Source organism: Botryllus schlosseri, chromosome 1, assembly GCF_051294905.1.
Source record: "Botryllus schlosseri isolate E-star chromosome 1, Bs_hap1, whole genome shotgun sequence".
NCBI classification, from domain to species: domain Eukaryota; kingdom Metazoa; phylum Chordata; class Ascidiacea; order Stolidobranchia; family Styelidae; genus Botryllus; species Botryllus schlosseri.
The window spans coordinates 6,641,497-6,653,759 of record NC_137236.1 but is presented as its reverse complement, the minus strand read 5'-3'; the positions used below and the strand labels follow the sequence as shown (position 1 = coordinate 6,653,759).

General features: G+C 40.0%; 3 protein-coding genes across 4 annotated transcripts in view; all 3 read left to right on the top strand.

The window, feature by feature from the left end:
- The window catches only part of LOC145456733 (kelch repeat and BTB domain-containing protein 3-like), a 120,243-nt gene that overhangs the window by 66,378 nt on the left and 41,602 nt on the right, over positions 1–12,263 (top strand). The window lies entirely within an intron of this gene.
- The window catches only part of LOC145457593 (kelch-like protein 6), a 74,948-nt gene that overhangs the window by 26,555 nt on the left and 36,130 nt on the right, over positions 1–12,263 (top strand). The gene's annotated exons all lie outside the window — the stretch shown is intronic.
- LOC145432990 (uncharacterized) overlaps positions 1–12,263 on the top strand; it is a 299,451-nt gene that overhangs the window by 259,029 nt on the left and 28,159 nt on the right. The window contains exon 7 of one of the 2 annotated variants that reach the window (XM_080309948.1): positions 170–619. The exons of the other annotated variant lie outside the window; for it this stretch is intronic. The gene's annotated coding sequence lies outside the window, so the exon portion shown is untranslated. Of the gene's footprint in view, positions 1–169; positions 620–12,263 lie in introns of those variants that run through there. 2 annotated transcript variants of the gene reach the window in all.

Here is a 12,263-nt window from a genome sequence, read left to right as displayed (position 1 = left end):
TCACGGTGTGTTCAAGACAGTCAGCTGATATTGTAACGCCGCTTTAAGAGCAAAGGAAATGCTACTACTGCTCTGATAGATGCTTTCTCGATAACTCCTGATTTCAATAGAGTTGATCCCGTGACTCCAATGCTAGTATTGATTTGACCCCCTACCATTTTTTTTGCAGATCGAGGAGGACGTGAACCGACCCAGTCCTGTGTGACGTTTCAAAGCGAGTAAGAATGTGGCGGCTCAATCAAACGAAGAGTTCGTTAAATTCAAACCCCAGACCCCCTGCCTGGGTCGCAAGTTTGTCACGACGACAGAATCAGACAGCGACAAAATTTCAAATTTGTCGAGGGAGAACTCATTGCGAAAAGCGCCTCCTTCACTTTGTCGACACCTAGTGACCGGATGAAGCGCACTGCAGGTCTTAAGTAATAATCCAAGTCGAACCCCCGAATCAAACAGTTGACCCAAAAAGGCTTATACGGTCCAGACAGACTTGGACAATTGGATAGTTTTAATTGCCTTATTCGACTAATCAGAGGAAAATGCCAGTGATATGGCTCTAATCTAATTTGTGAAATGTTTCTTGCTCTAATCTTAATATAAGTTGAGCAATGTTCCTCTCTAATTTCCGGTTTCCTGTAAAGGCGACAGAAGAGCTGTATAGTTTGAAACGAGCCAAGCTTGGGATAAATACATTTGCCATTCTCGTGCTCATGAGAACGAACTAGGATTTGATATGAACTACTAAGCCAAACCTGCCGTATTGCCACTGCTTAAAAGGAGATTGAGGTCGAGAGGTGGGTCCTGGCATATTTGCAAAATGGAAATTGGGCCACGGCTATGAAAAGGACAAGAATTATCGCCGCTTCCCGCAGATATGTTAATCCTCGCTATCCCCAAAGCCAAAATACGGTTTCTTTCTTGACTTAAGAATAACCGCAATTTAGGTTGCACATTCTAATACAGAGGTCTAAAACACGCGGCCCGCGACGGCATTTTGGATTTCGTAGTATTCCACAATATTTATCTACCAGTTTTGTTCAATTTGAGATTTTAAAATTCTACTCCAGAAGCCTGAAACTACTCATAAAACTTCATTATTACATCACTTTCAAAAGTTACCACGCAGTGGAAGATCAACTATTACGTGAAATTACTTGTTTATGATGGTAAAACATGGCCCGTTGATGATTCGTGACTGAAAATTGTGATTTGGACTTGGGCGCGGTTTTCTGTAGAATTACTCGTGCATGTACTCGTCGCGTCAAACGTTACAACCAGAGAAGGACGATTCTACATTTATACTGCTACGGCACAGTATTCATTATCTTCAAGTTGTTATTGCTCTGTTCTAATATTCGAAGGCAAATTTAACGCTGAAAGTATTTGACTTGGTAATGACATGATCAGGGTTGTAACCAAGTCACAAAGCTCCGAGTCACAAGTCAATCCCACTTTTGTAGTTTTGACTCGAGTCAAGTCGGGTCATTTTCCATTCACCCCCGAGTCAAGTCCGAGTCCAAGTCATCGAATAGAGATTCGAGTCCGAGTCATGATAATATGACTCGAGTCCAAGTCATTGTGTTGACAGCTCAGTTTCCAGTTAAAGTCTCTTAAACCCACTTTATAACTCTGTTTGGTGGTATACAATGGCTCGCATCTACAATATACTAATTTACCTCATTTTTAACAGTTTCTGGTCTCATTTTAAAGTACCAGTACCAATAGATGAAATCCTGATAGGGTGGTTGCTTTGGTATTCCTCGAAATTACAATAAAATGTCGGTCTTGGCCGTCTGAGTCTCGAGTCCAAGTCGAGTCAATACATGGATTGAACCGAGTCGAGTAATTTCCGCATTTTGAGAAAATTACTCGAGTCATCAGAAAATCATGACTCGAGTCATTACAACCCTGGACATGATCAATATAGCCTAGTTAACGGTAGGCCTATGCCAGAAACCCGGATTAGGCTTTACTGCTCCAATGCTCTGATATCAGATCAATATTTGTAAAATTCCTAAATTCTACCTATAACTGTAGCATGTCAAATGTCCGCAAGCGACAGCTTTTACGATTTCCTGATGCATTTTTACTCCCGCATGGTGTCTACAATTAATTATTTTACAGTGCAGTACAGCAACAAAATTATTGAAATGCTTAAAATGTGATTTTTCCGTGCCAAGTGTGAATTCGCAATAGTGAATCGCATTTTCACGAAGCGTGGGGGATGCCACTCTGCGAGGTCCCGTCAAATAAGGCCTACTTGGAAATACATTGAATCTACCCCATTATTGGTGCTGCGGCCCGCGGAGCACTCCAATAGTAGGAGTACATTTGATTTTGAGACCTCTGTTCTAATATATACTCTGTACAGTAGGGCTCTTCAAAAATGACCTTTTTTCTCAAATCGTAGCCTACTGGCTACTTGATAAAATTGTTAGGTTGCCTAATTTAAGCCTCCCCACCAAATTTGGTTCGATTCCAGCCAGTAACCGCTTTGCTACAGGAGAAGAAAGTTTCTTTTATTATATAAAATAAATAATAAAATATTTGTACAGAAGTTTTGATATTTTCGCTCTAGTTACTACAGCTAGTTTGACATCTTCACTTTGTATCAGTGTTTTGAATAATATTGGGATGTTGTTTGCCGGACCTGAGGCTTTGTAAGAGCTAAATTTAAGACACGACTGTGATCAGGTCAGGCTTGAAATTCAATGTCTCTCTGCCTTTGTCCATCTGTTGCTTGCAACTGCGTAAGAGTAAATTATCATAATCTTCTGCGAAATGAATCAGACATAATTGGTTTGTTACTTTTCTACTGTTTGTAAAAATGAAATGTGTTGAAAGTATGAAATTTGAAATCCAGCAAGTTGTCGACCTGATTATTATGCCGAAATCCTGGATCGATATATCAATCGCGTATTTATCAATCCATACCATGAATAAAACTTATTTAATGTAAACTTTCACCGTAAAGCATAGTGACCAAACAGTAGTCAATGGATTTATCAACGTAATGTACTTCAATAGCCGTTAAAGTCTTAGAGACATCTGTGCTCGTTCGAAGTTATCAACGAGTTATTTGGCGAACTCTCTGACTGTATGTTGCACTTGCATACCGTCTGTAAAGACTGCACGTGAACGTAAGTTGGATTGGGGCGAGGCTTTGTTTTAGCAGGCTAGTGTCGAGAACGTTCGCTCGCGATTGTATGTATTGTAGACGCGGGCCACAGTATCCTATAAGACCGGAAGCTGTCTGTACGTTGGTCCGCTTCTGTTTTAGAACAACCAAGCATAAAACTATTACAAGAAATGAGTATCAAATAGTACACAGTGAATGAATATTGTGCGGTCAGGGAGAGAGTCCACGTGGATGCAGATAATCGCATCCGCTTTTTGCTGGAGGTAATCCCGATCGCTCGTTCGAATTGATACTGCTATGATGACCATAAAATTCGTCAATCAGCGCAAGGTTAGTAACATATTACCTGAGGGGGTCCATAGCAAAGTACTTCAATTTTTGGGAGCAGGGGAGATAGTGTAGTGGTTACGATAAGCGCCCTGCACGCAGGCGAACCGTGTTCGATTCCCGTCGGAGGTTTATCTGGGCTCCTCTTCCCCTGCCGTTGCCGTTCTTACGGCGACAAAAAAAAAGCGCAGAAAAAGACCCGACGAAAGAAAGCACTCACAAAGAATGGAAAAGAACTAGTAGAAAGGCCGCGGCATCAACATCGAAAAAAGAACTGTGACATCGGGCTCTCTAGGCCGAGGTGGATGTTAGAGTAAAGGATCGCTACTGATGCGTGTCGTTCTACATCCTCCTATCTGTTCATGACATCGCATTGTGTCTTATCGCATTGTACAGTGTGTGTGACTTGTTCAGATAAAAATATAACCCAACCATGTTATGTTATGTTATGAAGTACTGACAATCTTTTTAGAACATTAAGCTACTACCTGAACAGACACACTGTTCGCTGATGATACTCACCTCCTCTCTTCCGCATCTTCGACGGCAGAGCTGGATGCCCTGACTGGTGACCAAATGCCAAAAGTCCATGAGTGGACGGCCCAGAACAACCTTTGCATAAACGCCTCGAAATCGCAATTGCTGACAGTAAATTCAAAAAATAACGTAACCGTTAATATCGGCCCGTTTCCAACACAGATAATGCCAAATATCTCGGAGTTCTACCTGGACTCGAACATGTCCTGGAAGAGTCATATTCAGTCCCTAGAAACTAAATTATCACCGAAGTGCGGCCTGTTCTACAGCCTTGGGCGCTTCATGCCAGCATGGGTTCTTCTGATACTCATTAAATCCTTAATCCAATCGAAGTTACATTATGGCATCCTCTGTTGGGGGGCTGCCAGAAAAACTGCACTCAAGCCACTGCAGAAACTACAGCATAAAGTACTCCGAATCATAGCTATAGGGCCCCAAAGGGTCCTGGCTGCCCATCCAATAAGTCGCCGCTGAAGAGATTCGGCGTCCTAAACATAGAAGATATGCGGAAACTAGAAATGGCCAAGTTTATGTATCAGTTTCACTGCGGTCGTTGCCCCGAATATTTCAATGACTTCTTTACCTCTGAATCAAAAGCGCACAAGTACAACACACGCGCGTCCACGTCGTCCAAATATCATATGATCGACCGAAAAGATCATCGCTCCATCAAATATGCCGGACCTGATGTGTGGAACAGTATCCCGCCGGCCATCCGACAGTCGACGAGCATGTCCACATTCAAGTCGAAATACAAGCAATTACTACTAAATAAATATTGTCCATCCTCAAGATTACCGTACCACGACTGACCTATCGATCTCGCTTCCCATGACATGCCGCCCTATTTCTTGTCGCATTCTTTTTCTATACTATCTTCTTTACTTTCATTCAGTGTGCATGCCTCCTCTTTACATCGCCTAGGCCAGTGGTTCCCAACGTGGGCGATATCGCCCCCCAGGGGGCGATTTGTCGGTCCAGGGGGGGCGAAAATAGCCAAGGGGGCGATAGGGGGGCGAAAATGGACGAAGGGGGCGATAGGGGGGCGATTGCGCGTTGAAATGGCTATATTGGCGTTCATGACCATAATTGCCACACCCAAACCCTCAATTGGGATGGGGGGACCACAGTTTTTTCGTGAATTAACAATAATGAAATTATAAAGTATTATTTTGGAAATTAAGGCAACTTTTTCCAAAAAATTTCGCGCTGCGCGCCATTTCGTGGTCACATATTTATTGCTTATTGGTTACCCTTCCTCCAAGAAATAATACGCATGAGTTATAGAAATGGGCATCTCGGCGTCTGCCATTATCGCACCGAAAATGGGCATCTCGGCGTCAGCCATTATCGAACCAAAAATGGGCATCTCGGCGTCAGCCATTATCGCACCAAGAGATATAAAGTTTCAGGCCATGTAACATGCGACTCCGAGAAGTGTGCCAGAATGAGAAAACCTCGGCGGAAAAGGACTGCCTTTATGCTGACCGACTTCGATATATATACTATATACATATATATATTTAATTGTCCATGGGCGCTTAAACGGGTGGCGCCAAATGTTTCTGTCCTGGCAATCAAGACCCCACAAAAAATGCCATCTCGCAGAGAAAAATTAATTGCCAGTGCAGAAATACCAATTTGAAATCGTGTGCGTCTTTTAGTTTAGTACGTATGGGCGATTTGAATATCTTTTGACATAACAGACAGGCCACGAAATGTCATAACGTAACGGAGTCAGTATACCCACGGGTCCGCCCGAATATGTTCAATTAATATTTACGAGCCCTACATTTTCCAAGACACCTCACTCAGCGTTACCGGTAAATCTGAATAGATGAGCAGAGAGATGATAAAAAATTGACAGCAATATATGTGCAATTCCCGATCATATTCACCGATTCAATCATGAATGATAGAAATTTTTCGCGCTTCGCGCGAATTAAGCCGACTGATTAGTCACTAAAGAGTCCAATAAATTGTGCTGAGAAGTAGCGGTAAAGAGGTATCGAGGGAGTTTGGTCTAAGGGTGCAGAAGTTTGCTTTATCGCCCTATGGAGGAGGGTCAAGACCAACGTATTGGGGGGGGGCTGACGAAATGCTGTTACGGTCCTTTTGGAATCAAGTCGGAGAAATCACCTTTTTTGTTAGTCAACTCACCAAAATTTAGCTGGAAAATTGTAATTTCGAGGTCGAGCCGAAAAGTTTACCTTTTTTCTTAGTCAACTCGCCGGTGATTTCAGTCTGTATGCCCATTTTTCGGTTCCCAATATTTGGGGGGCAATGATCGGTCTGGAGTTTGAAAAGGGGGCGATGAGTCGAAAAAGGTTGGGAACCACTGGCCTAGGCCAAGGTGGGTGTCAGATTCCATAGACTACTCCTTGTCGCTTCGACATCTTTCTGTCTTTTCATTGTATCGCATGTTTGTGGTGTATTGAACTGATAAAATTGCTAATAAACCAATGATGATGCAAACTACCTTGAGTTTCGGACAGGGATATATAGAGTTCTAGTTCTAGATATCCCTGGTTTTGGAAAGTAAAAAGTAGTTTTGGGTAACTGGCATCATTTAGCGGGGGAGGTAGCGTTGTAGTGACGATAAAGCGCCCAAGTTCGATTCCGCGCCGGAGGTTAGCATAGTATGGGCTCCTCTTCACCTGCGTCGCTGTTCTTATATTTCGACGACAAAAAAGCCCAGAAAAAGACCTGATAGAAGAGGGGTGCATACCCACAAAGAATGGAAAGAGTTAGAAAGATGAGTCGCTGGATAGAGACTAACACCGAAAAGGGAATTGCAACATCAGACACAAGGCAAGACCACAACTGGTCTTTCGTCATCTTCGTATCTGTTGATCACGTCGCATTGTGCCTGTCTTGTTCAGAGGAAAATATAATCTGACGTTCATTGATTAAGGTATTGAATATTGTTATTAGTGAAATTGTAGAAGAAACGCGTAAAAATGCCGGTTATCGTAACTGAGTGAGTATATTGCTGAAGATAGTTTCAGTTCGACTACTTGGGTACGTTTTGCCTAATTGCACTACATACCCTAGTGGTGACATTTTTAAATTCTACTTCTATTTCGACTTGGCCTCTTGTTTATACATAACTAATAAACCTATTCACTTTGGATTTGGAAAAGTAGAAAATAGCTTTGTGATCAATCTGCTACATGTTTATGAGTCATAAGAACTGCACTAAATAGCTCCTACATTATCCTGAATGCATATATTTTGAAATATTGTACCCATTTGTAGGAATAGCTTGCCTTTATCCTTCTCTGCTTTAGTGCGCATGCCTCTTCTCTACATCGCCTAGGTCCTGCCGGGTGTCTGATTTGAAAGACTACTCCACGTCGTTTCGACACCCTCCTTTTTTCACGGTTTTGTGGTGTTTTGAAATCACCCCGTCGGTAACCGCTATCCGCTATACTCCCAATCCATATAGCTCCGTGTCCAATAACTAATTATCCGTGTTTATATAGCTCAGTGGTCAGATGACGCTGACATGCCTCATGCTTCGCTGATTTCGTTTCCAAACACGGAGTGAAACCAGCGTGATCTTTCGTGTTGCTGCAATTTTTAACCAAGCTTTGCGATATGACGATCTTGCATGAAACCGATATGGCCATTCGTGGAATATAACGTAATATAAAATTATACAACATTCATAACTGCAGAACTGCACTGTTCAGTGTTCGCCTTCGTTAACTTTCCTTCAATTCCTCGTTCATTCAACTCGTGACGTTAATAAGTTTTATGATTCTTTCAACTTCAACAGGTATTTTACTTAAGTTGGCTATAATATTTACTTCAATAACAGTGTTTAACTATTATTATAATAATCGTAGGATCCTTGAATATTGTGGTTGATTGGCAATCATGGTCCAGATCGTGTGTCCAAATGTAGAGAAACATTCAGGGAAGATGATGGAAGAATTACATCGAATGAAGCAAGAAAACGATCACTGTGATTTCATAATTCAAGTTGGAGATGATGTCTATTACAGTCATAAAAATGTATTGTCGGCTGGTTGTGCTTATTTCAAAGCTATGTTAAAGCACGACACCAAAGAAAGTCGTGAGGGAAAAGTTGTTTTGAAAGAGGTCGATTCTATGTGTGTGAAAAACTGCATCGATTTCATATAGCCTATTCGGGCAAATTTGAGATTCCTGACGAAAAGATCAATGATCTTCTGCATGTCGCAATCATGATGCAGTTGGATGATGTGAAACAGGCAGTATCTGATGTTTTGGAGAAATCACTTAATGTAGAGAATTACTTTTCCACAAGAAATGTTGCCGATATGTATGGTCTGGACGCCGTCTCTACGCGATGTAGAGCATTTTTTCATGAAAATATCATGGAAATATCAAACCAACCTGAATTTGGAAATACTAAAAAAACTGACATCCTCAATTATGTGAAGTCTGAAAAATCGAAGTTATGTGAAGAAGACAAACTAACATTGATGTTGAATTGGGTTGAAAAAAATGGTGAAAATCAGGAACATTTGCACAAGTGTCTCGAAGCCGTCAAGTTTGATAAAGTCCCTCCGGGATTTATAGAACGTCTTTTGAAATCAAACCAAATTATCAGAAACGACTTTGGATTGTACAAGTTGATCAATGGACATCTTTTAGAAGCTCCAAAAGCATCACACCAAAAGAATGAAGAAATTGGCGATGATGAATTGATACTTCTTTTTGACGATGAGGCAGATTTTATTCTATCCTTCAATCCAGTAACTGAGAAACTAGAGAAGTTTCATGATGAAAAGTTTACGAATTTAAAACATTTCTCGGCGATTTCTCTAGACCTTTATATCTACGTTTTATGTGAGGATAAATCAGTTCATAGACTTTATTTTAAGAACAAAAATTCAAAATGGTAAAAGATGAAAGATATGATTTGTGATCATGGAACCGATCCTCGCTCAGTTACTTTGTCGGGATCAATATTTGTTGTTGGAGGAAGTTATAATGGAGCAACAAGTGATGTGGAAATGTTTACTTCCCTCGTAAATCAATGGATTCAATTAGAAGATAAACCTACTGCGATTTGTGTAACAAGTCTCGTATCATTAAATGATTCCATCTATTGTATCGGAGGTGCAGGACAAGATGGTGTCAAAGTTTCATCATTCTGCAGATTCACTCCATCCTCATCAGAGTGGGTTGATCTCGACCCAATGAGATATCCTATTTATGAGAGTGGTGTTGTTGCAGTTGATCAGAAGATATTTGTGATCGGTGGTAGGAGAGGAAAAACGGAATTTGAAAAAGTAGAATGTTACGATGTTTCTTCGGCTCAGTGGACTTCATTATCTTCTATGAATGCTTGTCATGGCCGAGTTTATGCTTATCACATTGACAACTGGATTTTTGTAGTATAAGATTTTGAAGCCTCCAATCAAATTGAAAAGTATGATTCATCGCAAGACAAATGGACTATAGTTAAGCCAAAAGTGGATCAATGTTGTCGAATTTACACATCCGTATTTGTGAAGAGATAAATTGCACTCACCTGAGCAGACTTGTTCAAATTACTGGATCTTCAAAATGCAACTCAACCTAGAACTAAAACCACTGACTTTTCAAAACTTGCTACTAGAACTACAATTGACATTCTTTAAAAATCCGTAACTGGCAAATAAAAACAACTTAGTAGTTTCAATTCCAAAGCGACTGCAGTACTGATAATGTGAATTACTGGATTGGAAATGAGCTTGAAAATATCGGGGATAGAATCGGCGTTTAAAAAGGATTTTGTGGATAGTTTGAAATGTAACGGTTTTCAACCCACCCATGACTATGTCACTGTTGATATTTACACTAATATCAACACTACAACTATTCGCTTTCAAAAGCGGTGATTAGAACTAGTCTTGACCGTCGAAGTAACTCAATTAGTAGTTAGTACAAGTCTGCAGCTTTGACATGAATGAATATAAAGTTTCTCACATTTGATGTTTTCAATTCATCAAGCCATATCCATCATAATTGCATTGAAAATTGTGCATTTTTATTTCAATGCGGCAGTAATTTGATAAGTGTAAACTGCTTTTTGGTAAATTCGTATCATTTGATGAATGTAATAGCAATAGTAACCAGTAATTTTGTGGTAATATACTTCCATTAATTGTGCCACAGTGCATGATCTTGCCGGTAGATTTAGTCGATGCATCCAATCATATATTTAGTTCCTTAGGCCTATTCAATATAGACATGGTCAAGGATTATGATCACTTATAGCCTACAATTGTTGCCAAAATGGTTATATGGCCAATATCAGGAGTTTGTACCTACTGCTTACTGTAGGCGGTTTAAGTTTCACACTTCTGCTAATTCAGTATGAAATAACCCACAGCATTCAATGACTCAATGCATGGAAATTTCAAATGAGTGAGAATTATCTCAATACTAGTTGAGCCGCATGCGATATATGCTTCGAGCTATTCACTCTTCAAAGTCATTGCGTTCACTATTCAGTTTTGAGTTCAACCAGGTTCAACCCACTTCTTTCAACTCTGCTCGAGTGAAATAGAATTGTTCGCATTCATAATGTTGTAATTTTCCTTAATACAATCAGTTTTTGGCCCATTTCGCAAGTATCAGGACTAATAGACGAAATACCAATAACTTGGTGACTTTTACTATTCTTCCAAGTTACAATGAAATGTCTGTCTTGGCCGTCCTAGTTTCGAGTCATATGACTTGGTTCGAGTCGTGTACAATGAATCGATTAGGCCTACAAGTCGAGTCAATACAAAAATTGACTCGAGTCGAGTCATTTTGCGCATTTTAAAAAATGACTCTGGTCAAGTCGAGTCACCAAAATATGGTGACTCAAGTCGGACTCGATTCGAGTCATGACTCGAGTCATTACAACCCTGGGTTACAAGTTCATATGCCCGTCTTATTTTATGAGAATCTTGCATAAACAATATTTTACTGCATAATAAAATCTTTCTTTTGATTGTTTTTGACGAATTTGGTTTCACCTTGATTGAAAAAAGTCGTTCGCTTTTCGTTATCCATGATCAGGATACCAAATTTTTATGTATTCTCAAAATAAACCATTTCGATTCTGTTTATATGAGGCGACTATCGGCAACTTGTTATATTGGCTAGGCAACCACTTTTGCTGGTACAGTAGCCAGGCTTGAACAACCTGTGGTGCATATACAATACAATTATACATTCATTGAGTTTACTTTTCATAACCACTCTTCATTTTGTTACAGTTAATTGCCATCAGAAGATCATAATTTATAACGTATCATTTAATGATCTGGTTGTCCGATGGGAAATGGATTTGATGATAAAAGAAGTTTGCATGACAATCTCAACCGTTATCAATCAGTTGGAATCTGACATGCATCAATTTATGAAAATTCTACCTGGGAGATAAAAGTGAGTACCGTAATTCTGAGTTTATCTTTTTACAAAATCAATGATTTCGGATTCGATTATTTGCCATCAAGCCTTTAGTGGGGTGTTTATACTCAACTCAACCGCGATCCGATAAACGATCTTATTTTGACAATCTGTAACACAAGTCTCAACAAATTTGGTGACTGCAAAGTTCGAATTTTGAATCGTTTCTATCACGAAGTATCGTTTATTTATCATCACAGGCAGGAATTTTCTTTCAATCAGAGTCAAACAAGTTGCAACTTTCAAGCAAGTTCACCAATTTTCATTCAAGGTAAGTTTTATCTGGCTTCGTATTTTCAATCCGCAATTAGGATGTAAATCGACATTCTATTCAAACCTACCCAATTATTTAACAATTGATTACTGACATAATGATAACAGTTTTCAATTTGAGGCTACGTTGAAGCTATTACCCCAGTTTGTAGGAACTGAATGGACCGTACGTGCCTGTTACTATAACAATTGAGGTATGGCTATTAGCTATCCTTGCCCATGTCTCATTTTCTCCTTGAAATCTCATTTGGAAGCAGACATTCATGCACGCCTCTGTATTCGTTACTAGAGACCGTGGTCGAAGCTCGCAAATTCCTGTTACATACCCGTAACTTGATTGTGAGTGTTCAGTATCCTCTAAAAGAAAGGCGACTTTGCTGTCGTCTTTATTATACTGACAAGTGATTAATTGCACTGTCGGAAGTCAAGGAAGTTTGTTTAAAAGTCTCAGTAGCTTTCACATGTAACCTATCAGAAGTTGTAGGCTACTTTCAAACAGTTTTGTACAACAGTTGCACCATTGTTATGTAGGCCTATGCCCAAAGTGGAC